Source organism: Sus scrofa, chromosome 2 (genome assembly GCF_054392235.1).
Source record: "Sus scrofa isolate SSC_HxYL_T2T_F1_AM1 chromosome 2, Sscrofa_HxYL_maternal_Yorkshire_Landrace_v2.0, whole genome shotgun sequence".
In the NCBI taxonomy this organism is placed as follows: domain Eukaryota; kingdom Metazoa; phylum Chordata; class Mammalia; order Artiodactyla; family Suidae; genus Sus; species Sus scrofa.
Genome location: NC_139384.1, coordinates 141261924 through 141283994, shown reverse-complemented (window position 1 = coordinate 141283994; position 22071 = coordinate 141261924). Strand labels below are relative to the sequence as shown.

Here is a 22071-nt window from a genome sequence, read left to right as displayed (position 1 = left end):
CCCCAACCTTTGGTAATGTCCTCTTTGATCAGTCAGCAGCCGTCAACATTAAGGCAAGACCCTCAATCAGCAGAAAGATTATGACTCGCTGAATCTCAGATGATGGTTAGCATTTTTTAGCAATAAAGTCTTTTTAAATTAAGGTATCTACATTGTTTTTTAGGACATAATGCTGTCACACCCTTAATAGACTACAGCATATGTCAATATAACTTTTATATGCACTGGGAAACCAAAACGTTCACGTGACTCACTTTTTTAGGATATTCACTGTGGTCTGGAACCAAACCCACAGTATCTCTGAGGTATGTCTGTACTCCTAAGATGATGATGTCCTTCTGTATGGCCTCAATGCCATTGTTACGCCCAATAAATTCATATTGATACGAGAATACTATCCAACATTCAGTCCATACTCTAATTTCTCCAGTGGCTCTGAAAATACCCCTTACATGTTTTTCTTTTTAAATCCAACATCATTCCAGGGGTCATATACACTGCCCTTTTTTTATTTTTCATTTTAGGGCTTCACCCATGGCATGTGGAAGTTCCTAGGCTAGGGGTTGAATTCACGCAGCCTATGTCACAGCCACAGCAATGCTGGATCCTTAACCCACTGAGCGAGGCCAGGGATCGACCTGCAACCTCATGGTTCCTCGTCAGAGGAAGGGAGAGTCACGAAGGGAACTCCTACACTGCCTTTTGTTACTTGAATCACAAGTAGTCCCTGCCTTTTATTTTCTTTTATAATCTTCACATTTTTGAAGAATTTAGCACAGTTGTCTTGTATGTCTGAGAGTATGGGTTCATTTGACTATTTTCTCTCTTGATTAGGTTAAACCCTTTGGAGCAGACGACTGTACAGATGACGTTTTCTGCCTCTTATCAGGAGGTACATGATAACACATTGTCCTCTTACTCATGATGCTAGGCTGGATCACTTGGCCAGGGTGGTGTTTTCCAGATAGCACCATTGTAAATGTCACTTTTCCCCATTTGTAATTAATAAGTAATCTGCAGGGGCTCCTGTCCTTTAGTTTTTTAATTGCAGCACACTATGTGCATAAGAGTACGCATATCTTTACTGGGTTGCTCCAGGAAGTTTCACAAACTGAATGCATCTGTGTGACTCATCAGCCACCAGCTTCAGAGAGAAGATTTACCCTGCCCTTCAGAAGCTCCCCTCACACCCTCTTTCAGACACTTTCTAGGTAACTGCTATTTGAACCTCTAACATCATCCGTTGGTTTTGCCTGATTTTACACTGTGACTAACCATAATTACACAGAATGTACCTTTTCGTGCCTGTCTTCTTTCACTCAACTTATGTTTGTAAGCCTTATGTGCATCACTCTATGGTAGCTTAATTTTGTTCATTCTTATTGCTGTTTGATATTCTATTGTGTGAATGCATAAAAGATGTATCTATTCTCCTTTTATGGGTTTTTGGGTAGTTTACAGCAGAGATAAGTAGAGTGTCTGTGACCAGTCTAGTACATTTCTTCTGGTTACATACAAATTTATGTTGGAAGTATTCCATCAGAATAGAATAGCTGTGTCACAAGGTGTGCCCAAGTTCAGTTTTCAGATTCCTTGTGTTAATTTACCTGCCCACCTAGGTGTTCTAGCTGCTCCTTATCCTCGTCAACACTTGTTATTATGAATGCCTTCCATGTTAGCCATTCTGGGGAGTATATCGTGGAGCCCTCCCTCACTTTCGAAGCTCTCTAAATTAATCTGTTTAAAAAATTTTTAGGAGTTCCCATAGCGGCTCAGTAGGAACAAATCCGACTAGTATCCATGAGAATGTGGGTTTGATCCCCAGCCTCACTCAGTGGGTTAAGGATCTGGCGTTGCCATGAGCTGTGGTGCAGGTCTCAGATGTGGCTCAGACCTGATGTGGCTGTGGCTGTGGCCAGCAGCTGTAGCTCTGATTAGACCCCTAGCCTGGGAACTTCCATAAGCTGCAGGTGTGGCTCTAAAAAGACTAAATGAATTAATTAAATACATTTAAAAATAGTAAACACTAAATTATGTTTGCCAAAATCTGTTACCTATTTTTTTTTTATTCACCATTTATTTTTTGTATCCAGCTACACTGCTCTTGGTTCAATTTCCTGCTTAATGAAGAATATTAGATGTTCTTTCCAGGGAAAAATAGTACAATATTTTCTGACTCCATTTATCTAATTATGTTATTTCACTTTTACTTGAGTGATGGTTTTGTATGGAATTTGGCAGTGATAATTTTCTCTCAACCTCATACAAATTTTTTCCCATTGTCTTCTGACAGTCATCATTGTTGATTAGCAGTCTGTCATCAATTTCTTTCAGACTTTGTCAGGTACTTACCTTTTCTTTCGGTGGCCTTCAAGGTTTTCTCTGTTTTTTGACATTGATTTGTCAAAAGGTCATATTATTACCTTTTGACATTTTACTATGATGTATCTATATGTGAACTTATTTTCATATTTTCTGCTGGAAACGATGAAATTCTTCAACTCGGAGACGTATATGTTTCTTTTTTTGGGGGGGGGGGTTGCTTAGGGCCACACCTGAGGCATATGGAGGGTCCTAGGTTAGGGGTGGAAATGGAGCTACAGTTGCCAGTCTACACCACAGCCACAGCAAAGCCAGATCCGAGCTATGTCTGTGACGCACACCACAGCTCACGGCAACACTGGATCCTTAACCCACTGAGCGAGGCCAGGGATCGAACCTGCATCCTTCTGGATACTAGTCAGATTTGTTTCCATTGAGCCACAATGGGAACTCCTGTATATGTTTCTTATGTGCTAGAATATATACATTCATTTGTACTTTGAATATTTATTCTCTATTCTTTCTAGAAGTTATTAGCCCTTTTCATTCTTTTTTTGGTATATCTTAAATTCTCTCATATTTTGTATTTATTTACCCCTCTGTGCAGGACTCCATGTGATCTTAGATTTCTTTTCTAATTCACTTCTTCTATGTTAGTCATTATTAAATTTGTCCTTTTGCAATTTTTAAAAGTTTTGTTGGAGTGTAGTTGACTTACAATGTTGTGTTTGTTTCAGGTGGATAGCAGAGTGAATCAGTTATATATATATATATATATATATATATATATATATATATACACACACACACATATATCTGTTATTTTTCAGAGTCTTTTCCCATATAAATTATTATAGAATATGGAATCGAGTTCCCTGTACTGTACAATAGATCCTTGTGACTTACCTATTTTATTTCTGGTGGTGGGTATATGTTAATTCCAAACTCCCGATTTATCCCTCCCCCTCAGCATTTCCCCTTTGGTAACCATAAGTTTGATTTTGAAATTGGTGAGTGTGTTTCTGTTTTGTACTAAGTTCTTTTGTATCATTTTTATTAGAGTCCACATGTAAGTGATAATCATATGATATTTGTCTTTCTTCACTTAGTATGAGAATCTCTAGCTCCAGCCATGTTGCTGCAAATGGCCATTATTTTGTTCCTTTTTTTACAGCTGAGTAGCATTCCATTGTGTATATATACAACATCTTCTTATCCAGTCATCTCTCCATGGGCATTTTGGTTGCCACCATGCCTTGGGTGTTGTAAATAGAGCTGCAATGTATATTGAGATGCATGTACCTTTTCGCATTATTATAATTAGTATATTTTTCATTACTAGAATTTCTGTTAGGTAATTTTTCTAATCTTCCTGTTCTTCTACATACCACCTTGCCTTTTGTCTTATGGTTTTCTTCCTTTAAAAAAAAATGTAAATAATTTGAAATCCCTTTAAAGTTCCTTCATTATCTCCATTTCCAGTGTACTATGCAAATCCTTTATTTGTTCGTCAACTCAGAGAGGTTGTCATTTTTTTTTTTTTATTGTAAACACTTCTTTCTTGGGATTCATCTCTGTGGCAGTCCTATTTGCACTAATGTTTGGAAAATTTTTTGTGTTAATTTCTCAGCTTGGGGATATAGAGCCTTGTGTATCATGTGAAATCAGACCTCTATCCTTTAGGAGAGCAGGATTAAGTTTTCAGTTCCTTGTGGTTGATTATGTTTCAACATACAGCTGTAGGTAGATAACAAACTTCCTCCTAGTTATTCCCGAAATTTTTTGTTTCCATTTCATTTGCGGAACAGTCTTTCCTGGCTGTTAGCTTTTTGCATGAAGGTTAGTTCTAACTTTCTGCTCCTAGGGTGCCATAGTCTAGTTTCCCTTCGGCAGGTAATCCAAATCACCAGCCATTAATCAATAATTTCTCCCTAATTTCTCTAGAGCCTCTTGGTATCAGCCTGAACTCAGCATTTTCACTTTGAGTGCTCTGCCTGTCTGACATTTGAGGATTTCTTTTTTTTTTTTTTCCTTTTTTCTTTTAATTTCAATCTGTGCTGTGTATTTAAAGTTTTTTATGGGGTTGGGAGATTGCTGTAACTCAACATTTCAACATCTTCACAGTGTCTTGGCAAATTTCCTGCATCCAGTATATCTTTTTAAAGGCCCAAAACCCTGGGTCACTGTTATTAGCAGGATACTTATTTGCCCAAAATCTGCTAAGGGAGTTAATCCTAAAATGAACAGAATAAGTTTCTACATATAATGCCCATTTTTACTAATTCAGTATCAGTTTTTAATGAAAATAAATCATTAGAAATATAAAAAATTTGAAGTTTGACAGCCTCCCTGATAGATGAATACCAGGTTTCTATCACAATGCCATAATATTTGAAATTCTACTGTTAGGAATTACTTTTATGTAGTTATTATTTTATTTCTGAGACTCTTAAAAATAAGTGTGTAATAATCAGTAATTAAGACTTCAGTAAATCATTTCCTTTTTGGTATTCTCTGATTTCTAATAACAACTATATGAAAAAACTCACGCACACCATATGAATGTTAATTTTGATGGGACTAAAGTTACATGAGAAAGCTCAGGCTATAAAAATGCCCCACATGCAAAGTTGTTTGCTAATTCTATAATTGGAGAGATATATGTATACATACACGTATATGTGTGAGTATATACACAAAATTTTAAAGATTTCAAAGCATAATTTATTTTTATGTAATTACAGATTTGATTTAAATTCATTTCTTTTTTTTTACTGCAGTTATTCTAGATGCTTATAAACTTTAACAATACAGTATTTCTTAATTTTTGACAGCATAGGAAATACAGAAACTTTGAGGTAGAAGAAATATTTGACGTTTTAGGAGAAAACACTTTATTTTGCTCTTAGGATTTACACCTTTTAAACTGCAGATTTAGAAAGTCTCTAGTGCTTTTATAAAGTAATCATGAACTATGGCTTGTACAGATTTAGAAGTGGCATCCCTCAGAATTAACTGTAAACAACTCACTAGCCCTGGAGCTTTTGCCTCTGTGCCAAACTTGCTAGGTAAGTTTACTGAAAACAGTGGATTAGCAGATACTCAATTATGATTTCCATGAGTCACCATGTTCTTAAACTATCATTTAACATTCTGTATTTAGATAACTTTTTAAAATTAAAGTGTAGTTGATTTGCTGTGTTGTATCAATTTCTGCTGTACAGCATAGTGACCCAGGCTTACATATATACATATTCTTTTTTTCATACTATCTTCCATCATATTTTATCACAAGTGATTGGGTGTAGTTCCCTGTGTTGCACCCTACGACCTCATTGCTTATCCATTCTAAGTGTACTAGTTTGCATCTTCCAATCCCAGACTGACCAACCCTTCCATTTCCTCCCTATCCTCCTTGGCAACCACAAGTTTATTCTCTGTCTCCATGAGTCTGTTTCTGTTTTGTAGACATTAATTCATGCCATATTTCAGATTCACATGTATGTGATATCATATGGTATTTGTCATTCTCTTTCTGATTTAACTTCACTTAGTACAAGATCTCTAGCTGCATCCATGTTGCTGCAAATGGCAGTATTTCCTTCTTTTTATGGCTGAGTAGTATTCCACTTTATATATATATCTATACATATATATATATATATGTATATATATATATATCACATCTTCTTAATCCATTCCTCTGTTGATGGACATTTAGGTTGTTTCCATATCTTGGCTATTGTAAATAGTGCTGCTATGAACATAAGGGTGCATGTATCTTTTTGAATTATAGTTTTGTCTGGATATATGCCCAGAACTGGGATTGTTGGATCATAGGGTAGTTCTATATTGATTTTTCTGAGGAAACGCCATACTGTTTTCCATAGTGATGGTACAAATTTACATTCCCATCAATGGTGTATGTGTGTGGGAGGGGGGACTCCCTTTTCTCCACACCCTCTGCAGCATTTTTTATTTGTAGACTTGTTTTTAGGTAACTTTACGTTTTTACTTTTCCATACGGAATTTTTATAGGTTATTTGTAGACTGCAGAGTCATAGGAGTAGGAGGAAACAATGCCCATTTCTTTTTGCCTTCCAAATTTTAGATCTTTTCTTAGCCCCCGGCCATGAATTTGAGGCAAGCAGGGTGTCATGAGCAAAATTGTATCCCTCTCCCAAATTCAGGTATTGAAGTCTTAATCCTCAGTATCTCAGAATGTAACCATATTATATTTGGAGATAAGGTCTTTAAAGAGGTAATTAAACCAAAATAAGATGTTTAAAGTGGCCCTGTCCAATCTGACTAGTGTCCTTAGAAGAATAACATGGTCACATAAAAAGGAAGGGCCATGTGAGGACAAGAAGGTGGCCGTCTTCAAGCCAGGAAGAACGGTCTCAGGAGAAAGCAACTCTGCCAACACCTTGATCTTGGACTCTCACCTCCAGAACTCTGGTGGTTGTCTCAGCCACCTAATCTATATTATTTTGTTATGGCAGCCTCAGCAAAGTAATACACCGAGTAATCACTCCTTTTCCTCAGTCGCCCCAATAATTAATGGAAAACCCTGCCAGATTTCGCTTTCTTTACTAGCCTTAGAGGCCTGGTCAAGATGAGAGTGTATCCATCAAAATCTTGACAAAAAGTAACCCAGACAAAACATACACACACATAAGCACACTAGAAGAAATCTTTGTTTTCCAGAGTCTGCAAAGCACTCTGAGTCTTTTGCATGTGAGCATTTTTTTTCCGTTTTTGTTTCTTTGCTGCATAGAATGTATTACAGTCTGTCATTGTATACTGTTTTAAAGGCTATTTGAGTCTGAGACATAAATTTGGAATGAATCCAAGGTAGGTAAGAAACAGGAGTTCATATTTTATTTTCCATTCTACTTCACAATGCAAATTTTCATTTCATTTTTTTCAGGAAAATGGATAATTTATTGCAAGAAAAAAGCACTACATTTTTTTTCCCCTCCATGACTCTTGTTAAACCACCAGTATCCCATTCTCACTTGTCAAAGATCCTTGTCTATGCCTATGTCACGGTGATACTGTTGTGGGGGTACAGTTGGGGAAACAATACTGCAATTGTATTTAAGTGTATTTAATGCCTCTATAAATCAACAAAGACACAAAACTCTGATTCTGAAAATTACCAATCTGAGAAGTAAACTAACCTTTAAAAAATGAATAATAAAAACCCAGTAAAAATATTGTATTTCTTCACGCATTGAATTTTTATTGCAAATATTTTATGAAATTAGAAACTTTTTCTTTTTGGATTTTAGAACACAGTGTTAGCTTTTATTTGCCCAGCTCCTCCTATAGCAATTTCTCTTCTTCTTGCCATCTTTTCTCTTTGGTTTCCAGCAATGATGTTAAAAATAAACAAACTTCTTAGAAATTATAGTGCTGTCACAGATATTTGAAGGACGAAGGTGGGAGGTAATTTGTATTTTCTTCTTTGCATATCCCAGAAAATGCCTAAAGAGTTAACTACCACAAAACAATCATGAATTTTTTTTTCAGGACTGCACTTGCAGCATGTGGAAGTACTCAGGCAAGGGGTCGAATTCTTGCTGCAGCTGCCGGCTTACGCCACAGCCACAGCAACACAGGATCTGAGCCACGTCTGTGCCCTACATGGCAGTGCCAGATCCTTAACCTACTGAGTGAGGCCAGGGATTGAACCTGCAATCCTCATGGATACTAGTCAGGTTTGTTATCACCGAGCCCATTTTGTTTATTTGACTTGCACTTAAAAGCGTTTCCAAGCTTGTTCTCATTTTTCACTTCAGATCTGCAGTTTCAACTTGCTTCTGACCGAGTGTACTTTTCATGTCTTGTAGACAAATCAAAGGCAGTGTTTTCAAAATCAAATTAATTCTCTTTCCCCCACCTGCTCCTCAGCAGCTTCCCTCCCTTCAGGAGTGGCACCACCTTCCACTCCTTTACCCATGTTCTTTGACCTGACCAGGTTCTCCCCCCATCCCCTGTGCACATCTCCAGTTCTCACAGTCTACTTTCTTTTTCCATCTGTTTTCTCTGTCCAGGGGAAGCCATCACTTCCCAGGTTACTGCACTAGGATTCCTTGTTGCATCTCCTCCAGTTCACTTTCCACATTGCCCCCGGTTTGACCTTTCATAACCTCAATCCAGTTATGTCTACAACCATTCAGTGGTGATCACCTGCTCTTTAGAGTTATTTCTGGACCCCTTTTTGAAGAAATGAACATTATACCCCTCTGCTTGATATTGTCTCACCTGCACTCCTCTGCACACTTTGTGTCTCATTTTATATGCCTTTTTCTGGGAAACCCCCTCACCTGCTCTCAGTCTCATTAAGGACCCTTCTTGGCTACTGTCCAAACGGTGTGTGTTTATCCTGTCTTAGCGCTTGCCATACTACATTGCAAATGCCTTTCAAGTTGATTATGTCATCCACTAGCTTGAGGTGCCAGAAGACAGAGGCTATCTTTTTTTTTTTTTTTTTTTTTTTTTTAAGGGCTGCACCTGCAGCATATGGAAGTTCCCAGGCTATGGGCTGCATCAGAGCTGCCTCTGCCACCCTACACCTTAGCCATAGCAACACCAAATCTGAGCCTCTTCTGTGACCTGTGCCGCAGCTTGTGGCAATGCCAGATCCTTAACTCCCTGAGTGGGGCCAGGGATCGAACCTGCAACCTCATGGATACTAGTTGGGTTCATTACCACTGAGCCACAACAGGCACTCCTATAGAGGCAATCTTTATGTTGTTTACTGTGGTGTGTGCACAGAACCTGGCACATAATAGATGATGAATAAGTATTAAATGAACAGATACAAAGTAATTGGAAAATTCACACTATTTCTGATGAACTACTTATTTTACCATTTTCTTCGAATGTTTTAGAAATATAACAAATCATTCAAATGTGCTTGAAAAAATCCAGATATTACCTTGAGTGAACCTTTATCTTATTCCTCATACAACTCTCAAGGACAGTGTGATGACAGGGAAGGAAAGTTAAATGGTTCTGATTCCAAATGGATCAAAACACTGACGCGTTAGTCCATTCCTGTTACTTAATAGTAGAGCAAATAACTAAATGCCACGAGTCACCGCTCTTCCCATGCATAACATACTCTTCCCAATGGTTTCTAATTATTCAAGAAAAGTCTAGCCTTTTTTCCCAGAGTCCCTGCATAGAAAGTGAAGGATACTTTAAATTTCTTTTGAAAATTGAATAGAGCTTTAAAAAATGAATTGATGAGTCAAGCCTGCAAATTCTTTGGTAATGAATGAGTGGGAAATCGCTGACCTTGGTCAAGAATTTTACATAGTGAGAGTCCAGGTATATGTATGCCTCTTGTCTTCTTACCCAGGAACTGCTGGAATTCCTCCAAAGGAATAGAAAGTTACTCTCTGACAAATCAAGTTGGAGGCAAGAGTTTCTTTACTGTTTTGACATTTATATGTTGGTCCAGTATTTCAATACATCCTTGTACATTGCACAGCTGTGTCCGGGACAGAGAAAACTTGCCAGGCTTATTGACAGACAGTCAGCTGCACAAGGTGTTCTGCTGACCGTACCTAAAGTTTTACACTGATTAAATATTTAAGAACCAGTAGGTTCCATATTGAAAGACAATAAACCATGCCTGTCTAAATCAAAAAGTTTTAAAATGTCAGACATCTCGAAGACTTTGGGCTAATCATTCACCATTAGGATGAGAAAAATAAACTGATTTTCTAAACTGAAACTGAGCTTTCCTCTGCTGCCATCAAGAAGATCTGAAGTGGAAGGAACTCTAGGACAACATTCTTGTCCTTGCAGGCTTTATTCCCAAAGGACACAAAAAACAGATGCTAGAAGAAAGCGCTAAAAACTACCTTTGAAGTTTGCTATCAGGATCCAAGGTCTTTGCTGCCCAAATGGGTGTTTGGTGCTAGCAGAAAAACTTGTACTCCTTAGACTCTTTCTAGAAGAAATGAAAGAACAACTCAACTTTTCAGAAAAACACTCTGCACTTTGGGAATTTTCATGACTTACTTTGTGAAGCCTGCCCAGCCCTCGACCTATCTTGCTTCTTCCATTGCCAACATCTTGAAACATGGGCCTTGGAGAGGCTGCATAGGTGACTTAGTTCATCTGCTTCACTAATAAGGTTTTGTTCAGCATTTCCATCTTATCTTAATTTAGCATTTTTAAAAAATGAATACAAATGTTATAATAGTTGATTTCAAATTATCTGTGGAACGGTAAATAATTATTAAAACTATCACCACTGCGTCATCAGGACATTGGAGGTAGAAAAAGTTGGGAGATGGTTTTTATTCTTATTCTCTAGTAAAAGGGGCTTATTTCATTACAGAATTTAATTCAAGATCACCATAAATAAAAATTCAGCAAATAGAAGAATGACCAAGTTTCAGCTACAGAATTAGAGACCCTTGTCTCTCGAAGTCCTAAATTCCAGATTTTCTTGAAGCCAGATTCTTGCTGAAGTCTTGATGTACTCTTAAAAGATAAATGGACAGCACATTTTATCTGTGTTTTGGAAAACATGCAGGTTGGATACAGGGCCGCCCAAAGGAGATAAGGATTTTGTCACTCATTGAGTTTCATCCATGCTAAAATGGTTTCTTTGGCAATCCGGTGATGTCTTCGGTAAAAAAAAAGTTCATGTTTTCTGACTTAAACACATTTCAGAGTATGTTGTGATTTAAAGCAGTGATTCTTTCACTTCAAAAAAAAGAAAAAAAAGAAAAAAAGAAAAAGAAAATTATGTCCCACTTCGGTGAAGGAGGGTGGAAAGAAGTCAAAAATTCTAATCTGTCTATTTCATCTGAAAATTCTAATCTGTCTTTTCATCTGAAAGAATGGACCTGCTGTATAGCACAGGGAACTCTACCCAATTTTCTGTCATAAACTATGTGGAAAAAGAATCTGAAAAAAGAATGGATGTGTGTATCTGTATAACAGAATCACTTTGATGTACAGCAGAAATTATCACAACATTGTAAATCAACTACACTTAAATACAACTTAAAAAAAACCCTCAGTGATAATGAAGAAGAAAATATCAATTTGTTGTTTGAGCTTATACATGTGCTATAAATCAATGTCCTTAAAATAATACATTTATTTTATGACCCTTGTCTTGATAGTGTGTTGCAACTCAATCTGCACAAATTCAATTAATACACCTACCAAAAAGGTGTATGTAATTAGCCATTTGGTGGAGGTGGGTTGACGTGGTTGTGTGTGGGTCATATACCTCTTCTTTACCATTAGTGACATGGATGATTCCTATTTAAATAACTAGTTATTTGAAAGATATAAGCTAAAACATCAGTAATGCAAATATTCATTATCAAATAATAGCCAAATAGTCTTCAACTGTATGATCCTCAATAACCAGAAAGTTCTCAGGAAATTATAGTAAAAATGGCAAAGCTAAACTAACATTAACTTACAATTACAAAGCAAAAAAAAAAAAAAAAAGCAACAATTGAGAACCAAAAATTGACCATAAAGTTGTCAAAGCATACTACAGGTTGTTTACATGTGTACCAGTAGCTTTCCAGCATTGCCAGCATTGTCTCACACTGCTTATAAAATACCTTCTTCCTTAAATTCTAGCAACATGCTAAATTTAGGTTATGAAACCTTAAATGCTAGTAATTCATAATGACATTTAACTAGTAGAAAATCTTGAGTTCTTCCTAAGAGTGATTTGGGAAGAAATATGAAATTGTACATCTTTTGGCATATGGAACTGTATATCTTTGGCAGTAAATAGAAGAAGGATTTGTATTTCTGGATCGGTTAAAGGCCATCAGAAGGCCCTGCCAGAAGACCCTGGGGGCCAGTCCTTCGCAAACCCAGGTGTAACAAACAGGACAGCTGTAGCCTCCTGGGCTGTGGATTGAAGGGCACTGATGAGAGCTGGAAGCCTGTCCAATGGAGCATATCTGGTCCTCCTGTAAGGACTGGGATGCTGCCGAGCTGTTGCAGTCTCTCATGGTCTTTGAACCTGGCGACCTCCAAGGCTCCTGCTGACCCTGGGAGTCACCATTTATGACTGATGAGGAGATGACTGCACATGTTTCTGCTCAGAGTTTTGTTAGCTTTACACTTTATTGCAAAGCAGTACTTTTTATGTTATGGAGAGAGATAGCACAAATAGGACCTGCAGGCTTTTGGGCTGTGTCTCTGAACTTTGCTCTGATGCCACTGTGTGTAACTTGTTTTCATAGCCGTTGTAAAGTGGGAATGAGTTTTAATAGATAAAATAGAAGTAAGTGCTATTAGCCATCCCTTTCCCAGTGACTATCCATTCCTAGTCCTTCACATTGACTCTTCAGGCAAACACTTAATGAAGGTCTTTTAGTTTTATAAGAGCTCTAAAATCTGGTCCAAGATTCCTGTCAAGATAACCCAGATTATCATAAAGATCAGCTCATGTGCTTGCAAAGGACCAGACTTGTCCTCTCCCATATTAAAGCCTTTTAATAAAAAGTTTCATTGTTTCTTTTGAAACAGGTATGTTTGAGTTCAAAGATTTGGTACCAATCCAACCCCATTTATCTTATAGGTGGTGAAAAAAGACACTGCTTCATAAGGAGCTGTGTGACTTCCTGAACACTGTCTTTTCCAAGAAGGAGTGACCCTAACTTCAGGACAGCAGCTCCCAAGGGGCAGGTGGACAGAAGGTGGGTGAGTTATGTGGTAGCCCCACATTTTGTTCTGTAGAACACACAGAGCTCCTTTCTCCACGAATCACAGCTGATTCTTTAATGCAGACTCTGATTTCATGTGGATCCACCTAAAACAATGTTGAAATTAATGCTCTCCCAAATCTAGGCAACTGCATTTTCTGTTTCTTTGAGTCTGTGAAATTCCATGAGAAAAGCACTCGGAAAGGGTTCCATTCAGGGAAAAACTGGGGGAGTTTTGGAAAGACTCAAACAAAACCTGTTTACTATCTATGAACCCCCAATGAGGAAAACATTAAGAATGGGAGTTTGGAAATGAAGTTTTTCCACATTATTTCACAGGTCCTGCTTCCTTGCTGAATGTTGCTTGTTTGCTTTTATAAATACTGTTTTTTCCAGCTGGCATGCTTAAACAGGATCCATTCAAATAAATGTCATGGGACATTGAGCAATTCCAGTCCCTTTCTCAATCAAAACTAAGAGTTATATCATTCGCTCTATCCTTCCCTTTTGAGTGGCTAGAAAGTAAGTGGTTGATATTAATGTTTCAAAGAAAACTACAGCTGCTAAGTTTTTTCTCCCAGGGAAACACAGCTTTCAGCCTTGGTCCTATCCCAAAATATAGTCTCTTTTAGGTGTTACTGATATTTCTCAAAGAGTCAGGGGTGGTGGGTAGAAGTCTTAAGTCTTCCGTTGGTTTGCTCTCATTTCTTTCCTGAGTATGCTCATGGTTAGGAATATAACCATGGTTAGTGTTGGGTGGACATGCACACTGATCCTTGTTGGCCTGGTATTCTGGGTGGGGTGAGGACTAAGGCTTTTGGAAATGCCTAGGATTTCTATCAGCAAAGGATAAGTTGTCTAGTTGGCAATTAAAGGCCAAATCAATAATGATTCTTTTGTGTGGGCATAGTTGGAACAGAAAGCCTTTCACCAATTTTAATAAAAACTCTGAAACATGATTGTAGAGGAGTATTGGGGAAAATCCTATGACCTTCTTGGAACATATAAGAAGGATTCTCAGGGTGACCCCAGAGATCAGAGATGAATGGGTATTTGGGGCTGGCCCTTTCCAAAGAAAGCATCGTGTTCTCATTGGCTGTTTCAGAAGTAAGGCAGAGACCTCAGAAAGGCTTGACAATAGGATTTATTGGTAATGATGGGGGAAGGTTGGTCCAGAACAACTTTATAGCCTTTAACCCAAGTGGTAAAGAGAGGCTAGTTCACTAGTAAAATAATCTCCACTCAGGGAAATTGAACTGAGAAAATGAGTAGAGAGGAAAAGAATATATTTAATATTTAAGAACATATTAAATTGTGAATTCTAACAAGGTGACATAACGGAGACGTTTTGACTATCCCAAGGGTGTGTGGGTCAACCTTGCGTGAACTCAGTAATGGAAAATAGAAAGCCTCCTGCTGACCAAAGACCTGGGCAGATGGTAAAGGAAAGAGGTGTGGTTGCAAACAGCCCCAGGCTTTGTCAACATTAACTGTACTCATAGACTTGAGAAGGCGGACTTTCCGCATACAAAGTGTGGGAGAAACACCTGTATTGTCGGATTACTTTCTGCACTAATGCTGTCAGTAACTGCTCAGAGCACTTGTACAAAACATCCCAGTGCCCTCATGGACATCTTCAGGGGAGGGGCAGGTTTGCCTGCGTGACTCTTTCTCAATGAAGAGCTGATAGGCAAGGTATTTCAATGGGTTGGAGCACTGAGGTTTACTAGTTCCTCTTCTCTATGGAAATCTTGCCTTGAGGCTTGACGCTGAGGTTGGTACCCAGGCTGCAACACAGACATAGTCTAACATGGAAGCTGGGTGTCACCCACTGTGCCTCCAGGGCCCTGAGGGACCGACATCGTGGCAGCACTGTGAGGGCCATCTTATCTGTGGTGCTTCCAAAGTCTTCATCTGCAGAGACCTGTGCTCTGAAACCAAGCAGGTGCACTCTGCCTTTCCTAGAGCCTCTGGTGGAATGTCCTTTCCCCAACATTCCCAGAACTCCCTCCATCCCATTTTTGTTTTGATATTATCTTACCAATGAGACCTGTCCCTGCCACTCTGTATAAAATAATACCCCCTTCCTAAGGTCTAACCAGTGTCTATACTCTATTTTTCTCTTCAGCTTTTTTGTACCCTCTGATACTTGGTATTTACTAGTTTTTTTGCTGGTCTTTTTTGCCCCACTAGAATGTAAGCTCTCTGATGGCAGGGATTTTGTTTATTTTGTTAACTGCTATTTCTCACCATACGCATCCTGTAAATATTTGGGAAATAAATAAATGAGGTCTTAAGCAGTGCTTTTAACTCTGATCTCTCTCAGCTTCCTCAGACCATAGGCGTTTTGGGCATCAAGGGGAAGGAAAGACGGAAAGGGTTTTGTTGCAAAGGATGTAACTTGAATGTGGCCAGAGTCCCAAGATTAAACAATGTATCCAAGGAGCAAAGTGAAAGCCTCTTCTCTCTGAGAAGGGCAAGCAGTTTTCTGTGTTTCTTGATTAGGTGATACTAGGTGATAAGGCAGGGTCCTACCAAGCCCAGAATGTTGTCCCTGGAATGCCAAATTTTTTGTTCATAGAGGAAAAGAATCAGGACAGTTGATTCAAATGTGGCCATGGACAATGCCAGAGTCCAATAGTTAATTGACTTGTCTCTAGATTTTAATTTATTTAAATCTTCCCTTTACTGTCCTTTGGTTTACATTTTGAAACCAAGTAGCTAGTAGAGTTTGGGAAATATTTATAGTTATTTTAAAGTTGATAGAAATTGACAGAACACTGTAAACCAACTATAATGGAAAAAATAAAAATCATTAAAAAATACATAAATAAAATAAAATTGTGTTGTAGTATGGTTTGTAATTGACTAGATTTTGTGTTAGCCTTCTGTTCCATGGTTTCTGGTACCGTCTTGTACCTGAAGTCTTTTCTGGTGGTTACAGTCATGCTGCCATGGAGGAAACAGTCACCCATTAGGATAGGATCTTCAAACATCAGTGGGCTTAAGGACTACCTGAGGATGTACTTGATCACCCAAGTTCCCTTCTTCTCTGTCACTCTTAATTCCAGATGCCAGAGACAGTAGGCTGTGAGCTGGGCCTTAGGACTTCCTGCAGGATACCTGGATAAATTCTTAGCTTCAACATTGGCCAAAATGGAGATAAACCCATAAAGTCCATGAAAACCTGGTTGCCCAACTCCATGTTAAAGATCTCTAGGGAGGTTAGAAGAGCTTCATGGAATCTTTATAAAGACTAGTTCTCTAGTCTCCTGCAGAATAATCAAGAAAAGGGGCCAAGAAGACATTTTGGACTTCTTAGGAGAGAGACTGGTTGTTAGATGAGTCTCCCCATTCACCTCGAGATGCCAGGTACAAGGCACAGCACCATCCACTGTGGGCACCATGGCCTCAGTCAGTGGCATCCTGGAGCCTCTTCATGTGGGCTTATAAGAGCAGGTTGTTAAACTTTCAGGACAGTTAGGAACAGGATGATCTAACATTGGTGGCTTAAAAAGGGTCATGGTGGGTGGGGGTATTTATTTAAACACTGAAATAGGCAAACACTGTAAATGAGGGCTCCTCTCCCTCTCTCAAGAGCTGGAGGTTAAACATTCACCTTAACACTTCCAGCCCTTAATCATCACTTGACATTACAGTGAATATTTTGCTTGGATTGTGTGTGTGTGTGTGTGTGTGTGTGTGTGTGTGTGTGTGTGTGCGCGCGCGCGCGCATGCGTGTGGACATGTACACATATGTAATGTGTCTATATTATGGGGATAAAAGGATAAAAAGGATTTTTGAAAGATGTTAGCTATATGGTGGACAGAGGACATGGAAAGTACAACCAAAAAGCTAATGAGACATTTTTATGTTAAAAACATATTTAGATTAAAATAATTCTTGTTACAAATTTTACTAAAGAGTACATCATTAAAAAGATTTATTATAAAGATGATAATGATTTATTGATAGAGGGGAAAGTGATACATATAGTTGCAAAGTGCTACACAGAGATCATATTTTTGTGAAAACAAACTGAAAAAAATCTCAACTTTACAAAATGTACATGTATGTATATGTTTTTCTATGTTAGAGTATAGAAATTACATGTTATTGACATAAGGGGAGAAAAGGTAGGAAGAAAGGGAAGGCAATTTTAAAATTTATATACTTTCATATTATTGACTTTTTGGCTAAGGTTTCATTGGTTACATTTTGGACCTGCAGTGCAAGAGCTGAAAAACATGACTTTTAAAGGATGACTAAATTAGAAATATAATATGAATGAAATGTGATAAATGTACATGAAAGTTTTTGAGAGAAATAATGTTCATTCAGTTCCATACACAAAATTCACAGCATCACTCAAAATAGGAAAAAACTTCACCTAATATAAACCAGTAAGGGTGTGAAGATGATTGTAAATGAAATGCTAAGGTTAAATAAAAAAATATTAGAGGATGTGTGTGTATTTCTATGTGCTTTAAAATACTTTGTAAAAACAAAAGAGGGTAAAGCTATCCCAGTAAATGGAGACCAAGGTGCTTGAACAACTACAAACACCGTGTAGACAATAGACTATTCATTTTGTGCTGAGGAACTGCAGCCTAAATATCTTTCTGCCTATTCCAAGTAGGACACAATGACTCTCTAACCTTGGGCCAGCTGTTAAGTCTCTCTATAAATTATGGCAGTCCAAGGAGAGGGTAGTCATCTTTGTGAAAGGATCTCAGAAGCCATAATGCACTATATACATTTTAGCAATAAAGAGATCTAAAAGGAGAAATCATCAGAAAGCTTGGATTGTATGCTAATGTTCACTATTGTGTTAAACCTTTGCCAAAATGTAAGTTTCTTTCATTTCAGATCTTCGAAGTCACATTAAAGAAGTGATCCCCCCAGACTCAATAAAGAAAACATATTATCATATCACTGACTCCGTCACATCAGATAAAGGCAATCTCCCTACAACCTCAAGTATTCCTCTGGAAATAACATGGATTGTTTACTCCACCAGAGAGCCACCTGTATTGGTCTGTCAATCCTGTTTTAAAGATAATGAGTGTACAGGGACAGGAACCTAAAGCAGGGTGTGTTGACATAATTAGGTGGTAACTCCCAAAGTTCTTTTAGGGATAAGAGAGAAATAGGTATCTCTTGCTCTGTACGGAAATTCCTTTGTAGTTGGTTTCCTACTAGTTGCCTAGTTTGTGTCTTCCCTGCTGTTCAGTGGTTATTTAACTTAGGGTTCACAGAGGATCTTTACCTGGGACGTGGGCTTCAGCATTTCTGGAAAAGAGGCTCTGCAATTGATCTGAGTAGATACGTGTTAAACATTCTGCAAAACAGACTAACTCCAAGATCCATTTCAGTAGCTACCAACTTCCTGGGAAATGCCCAGCACTCCTAGATTTTCTTCTTCTACTGGGAGTCCCTAATACAGGGCACTAGGATACTGCTGCCTTTCCCCAAGAGCAAGAAAGTAAGAAGATGCCATGACCTCAGAGTCCCAGCCATGCTCGCTCAAGTCGGTTTCTGAGGAAATGTCTAGGGGCATATGTCCAGCAACAAAATACATGCCCTGTCTGCTGGGCTTTGACTTCACAGGCTTTTCCTCAAGATAACATTCAGGCTCTTTCACCTCTCCTTGCCTCTGCATGGTCTGTTGCCTCTGCATGGTCTGTTGCCTCTGCCTGGATCTCTCTCACCCCTGTTTTCATTTGGCAGTTTTGTCCCCATAATTTAATACTCAGCTCAGGTACTCTCCCCGCCTCCTCCACATATGAAGCCTTTGTTGAGCGATGCCCCTCTCCAGCCTGGGTTAGGGATGCTTTCATGAGTTTCCATAGTAATTTTGGATTGCTGCCATCATGTGGGACATGACCTATGTATGGTTAATCTCTTTATCACACCAGCAGTGGTTTTAAATTTTGATTGCATGTTAGAATGATTCAAGAGATTTTTAAATTCTTGATGCCCTCCCTATACTCCAGATGGATGAAATCAGGGTCTCTGGGGGGTGGGACCTAGGATTCAGAATTTTTTTTTTTTGTCTTTTGAAGGCCACACCTGCAACATATGGAGGTTCCCAAGCCTATGCCACAGCCACAGCAACTATGAAACCTACACCACAGCTCATGGCAACACTGGATTAAGAATTTTTTAAAGCCTCCCCAATTGATTTCAGTGGGTAGCCCAAGGCTGAGAACCACGGCATTAGATGGCACAATCCTAGAGGGTGGTGACTGGTTCTTTTGTGTACCAACTCAGTGCACAAGGCTGACTGATGCTACTATTTTGCTAAGTTAATAAATTAATACAAGTGAGAATATTTTAGACTTTAATCAAGTGATATTAAGAGTTAGCCACTCATTTTTTTCCTAGAACACAAGTGGTTCAGAGTAAAAAAAATACAAATACATTTATTAAAAATCATTAAATCCATTGGTTTTACAGCAGTTATTTAGGAGAAAGCTATTGTGTTTTATTCATACATCATATTCTGAAGATTTTTCTGTTAGCATTCTATACTATTTTTATGTACATTTTCCTAAGTAAAATGATGAACTTGAAGAATTACAGATTTGTGTGAGTGTCTCTACAGTGTTATAGTTGAGGAGATTGCACATATAAGGCTCAGGTACAATGATTCCCAAAGTGTGGTTCATAGATCGTCTGCATCCAAATGAAAAAATACATGTTTCCAGCCTCTATTCCATGCCTGCATTTAGATTCTTTGGCAAAGGAATCGAGAAAGCTATTTGTATTTTTTTCTTTTTTCTTGAAATACATCACTATTATCTAATTATAGGAAGTTTCTTCAACATAAGATGAAACTCATTGGATAGAACTCATTCCCCATCTACCACCTATCACTCACTCCCTCAGGCCAATAGCAACCAGTAATCTACTTTCTATCCCTATGGATTTGCCTACTCTGGACATTTCATATCACTGGACTTATATAATATGTGTTTTTTTGTTTTTTTTTTTTACTTAGTGTAATCTTTTAAGAAATCATTCATCTTATATCATGAATCAGTACTTCATTCCTTTTTATGACTGAATAATAAATAGTTTATTGTTTAGATATACTAATTTTTTTTTTGGTTTTGTCTTTTTTAGGGCTGCACCCATGGCATATGGAATTTCTTGGGCTAGGGGTTGATTCAGAGCTACAGCTGCCAGCCACAGCCACAGCCATAGCAAAACGGGATCTGAGCCGTGTCTGCAAATTGTACCAGAGCTCACTGCAATGCCGGATCCTCGACCCACTGAGTGAGGCCAGGGATCGAATCCTCATTCTCATGGATACTAGTCAGATTTGTTTCTGTTGCGTTACAATGGGAACCCGCTACCACATTTTTTTTTTAATCCAGTCATCAGTTGGATATTTGGCTTTTCATTTTTTGGCAGTTGTAAATGCTGCCATGAATATTTGTGTACAAGGTTTTATGTAGATAGGTTTTTGGTTCTCTCAGGTATTACCTAGGAGTATAATTGCTAGGTCATATGGTAACTCTTCTACCTGTATTTTAAACAACCTTTTCAGATAATTCTAAGACTCCCTGAGGTTGAAAACTACTTTCCTAGCATCACTATCCCATCCAAGGCACAGTACCCAAACCCCAAAACTCCTAGCAGGTGTGAAATGGTACCTGCTAATGGGTGGAAAAGAAGGACTATCATAGCATCCAGTTAATTCTGATTCATAAATAAAAAGGTAACTACGAAGTTAGTATAAATAATAATATCACATTGTTGTCTTTGACAAACGTAAATCCATATATATTAAAAGATAAGATTTAAAGAAGCAAATAGCTAGGAGTCAGTCAGTCACTACGAACTGTGGACTCCTTCTAGGCTACAGGTAAATTTATCTTGATTTATTTTTGTCTGAGACCTAAGAGCTTATGCCAGGAACCAGATTCTGGGTTGATAGGTGTGGTGGAAATATACCATTCTTTTTGCTTTCCAAGCATTTTGAGCACTTTTTCTAAACTTGAAGGTTTCCTTGTCTATGAGTCCTTACCTTCTCAAAGTAAAAGGCTGGAATTCACTTGCCACCCCCTTGCATCCTCAGTGCATGTCTAAGATCTGCTCTCCACCAGTCAAAAGCATCCATGACGGAATTCAGATCAGACGGTTTTGGGGTGTACTCCATTCACAGCAGAAACACCCTATACAGAGGCAGAGGTTCAAGAGGACATGTCCAGGGCTGGCAACACAGTGGTGGGTGATTCCACTAGGGCAGCTCTGTGTAATATCGAACATCATTCCCAGCTTCAGTTTCCGAGTCTGGTCCTCTGGCCCTCCTAGATAGTTGGGGAGTCACTCATGATCTTCATTTAATTCCTCTTCTGCTTAAACTGGTGGGAATGTATTTCTCTTAAACAAGAATATGATTACTCTCAAAGAATTCTACCTTAGAGTTTCCACTGATGCTGAGCTGTCAGTAGAAGCTTGCCGCAAAATCGCTAGCTAGTCTTAGAGCCCTGGTATTCTTTGGCAGAGAAGTCATCTTTTTCAGGTTTGTTTTGACAAATTCTCTGTACCACTCGGTATAAAAAGCTTTATAGATGCAATCTAAATGCTTTTTGATATTTGACTCTAATTATAAAAATTTCTCTACACAATAGCATGTTGATTTCTATGGTACTCTCTGTGGAACATTAACTATGAATCATGATCTCTTTGTGAAGTCCATCAGTCTAATAAATGTTCTTATTTCTTTTTTAAATTTTATTAAAGTATGGTTGGTTTACAATGCGTTAATTTCTGCTGTACTGCAAAGTGATTGTTATACATATATACATTATTTTTCATAGTCTTTTCCATTATGGTTTATTATAATATATCGAATACATTTCCCTGTGCTATATACTAGGACTTTGTTATTTATCTTTTCTATATATAGTAATTTGTATCTAATAATCCCAAACCTCTAATTTATCTCCCTACCTCTTTCTCCTTTGGTAACCATAAATTTGTTTTCTATGTCTCTGAGTCTGTTTCTGTTTTACAAATAAGTTC

At 38.2% G+C, this 22071-nt stretch overlaps 1 protein-coding gene across 1 annotated transcript in view; it reads left to right on the top strand.

Moving 5' to 3' along the window:
* The window catches only part of LOC106509551 (uncharacterized), a 190819-nt gene extending 168780 nt beyond the window's left edge, over positions 1-22039 (top strand). Inside the window, exons 7-8 of the mRNA XM_085011731.1 lie at positions 12911-13028; positions 17905-22039. The gene's annotated coding sequence lies outside the window, so the exon portion shown is untranslated. The remainder of the gene's footprint in view (positions 1-12910; positions 13029-17904) is intronic.
* The last annotated feature ends 32 nt before the right edge of the window (positions 22040-22071 follow it).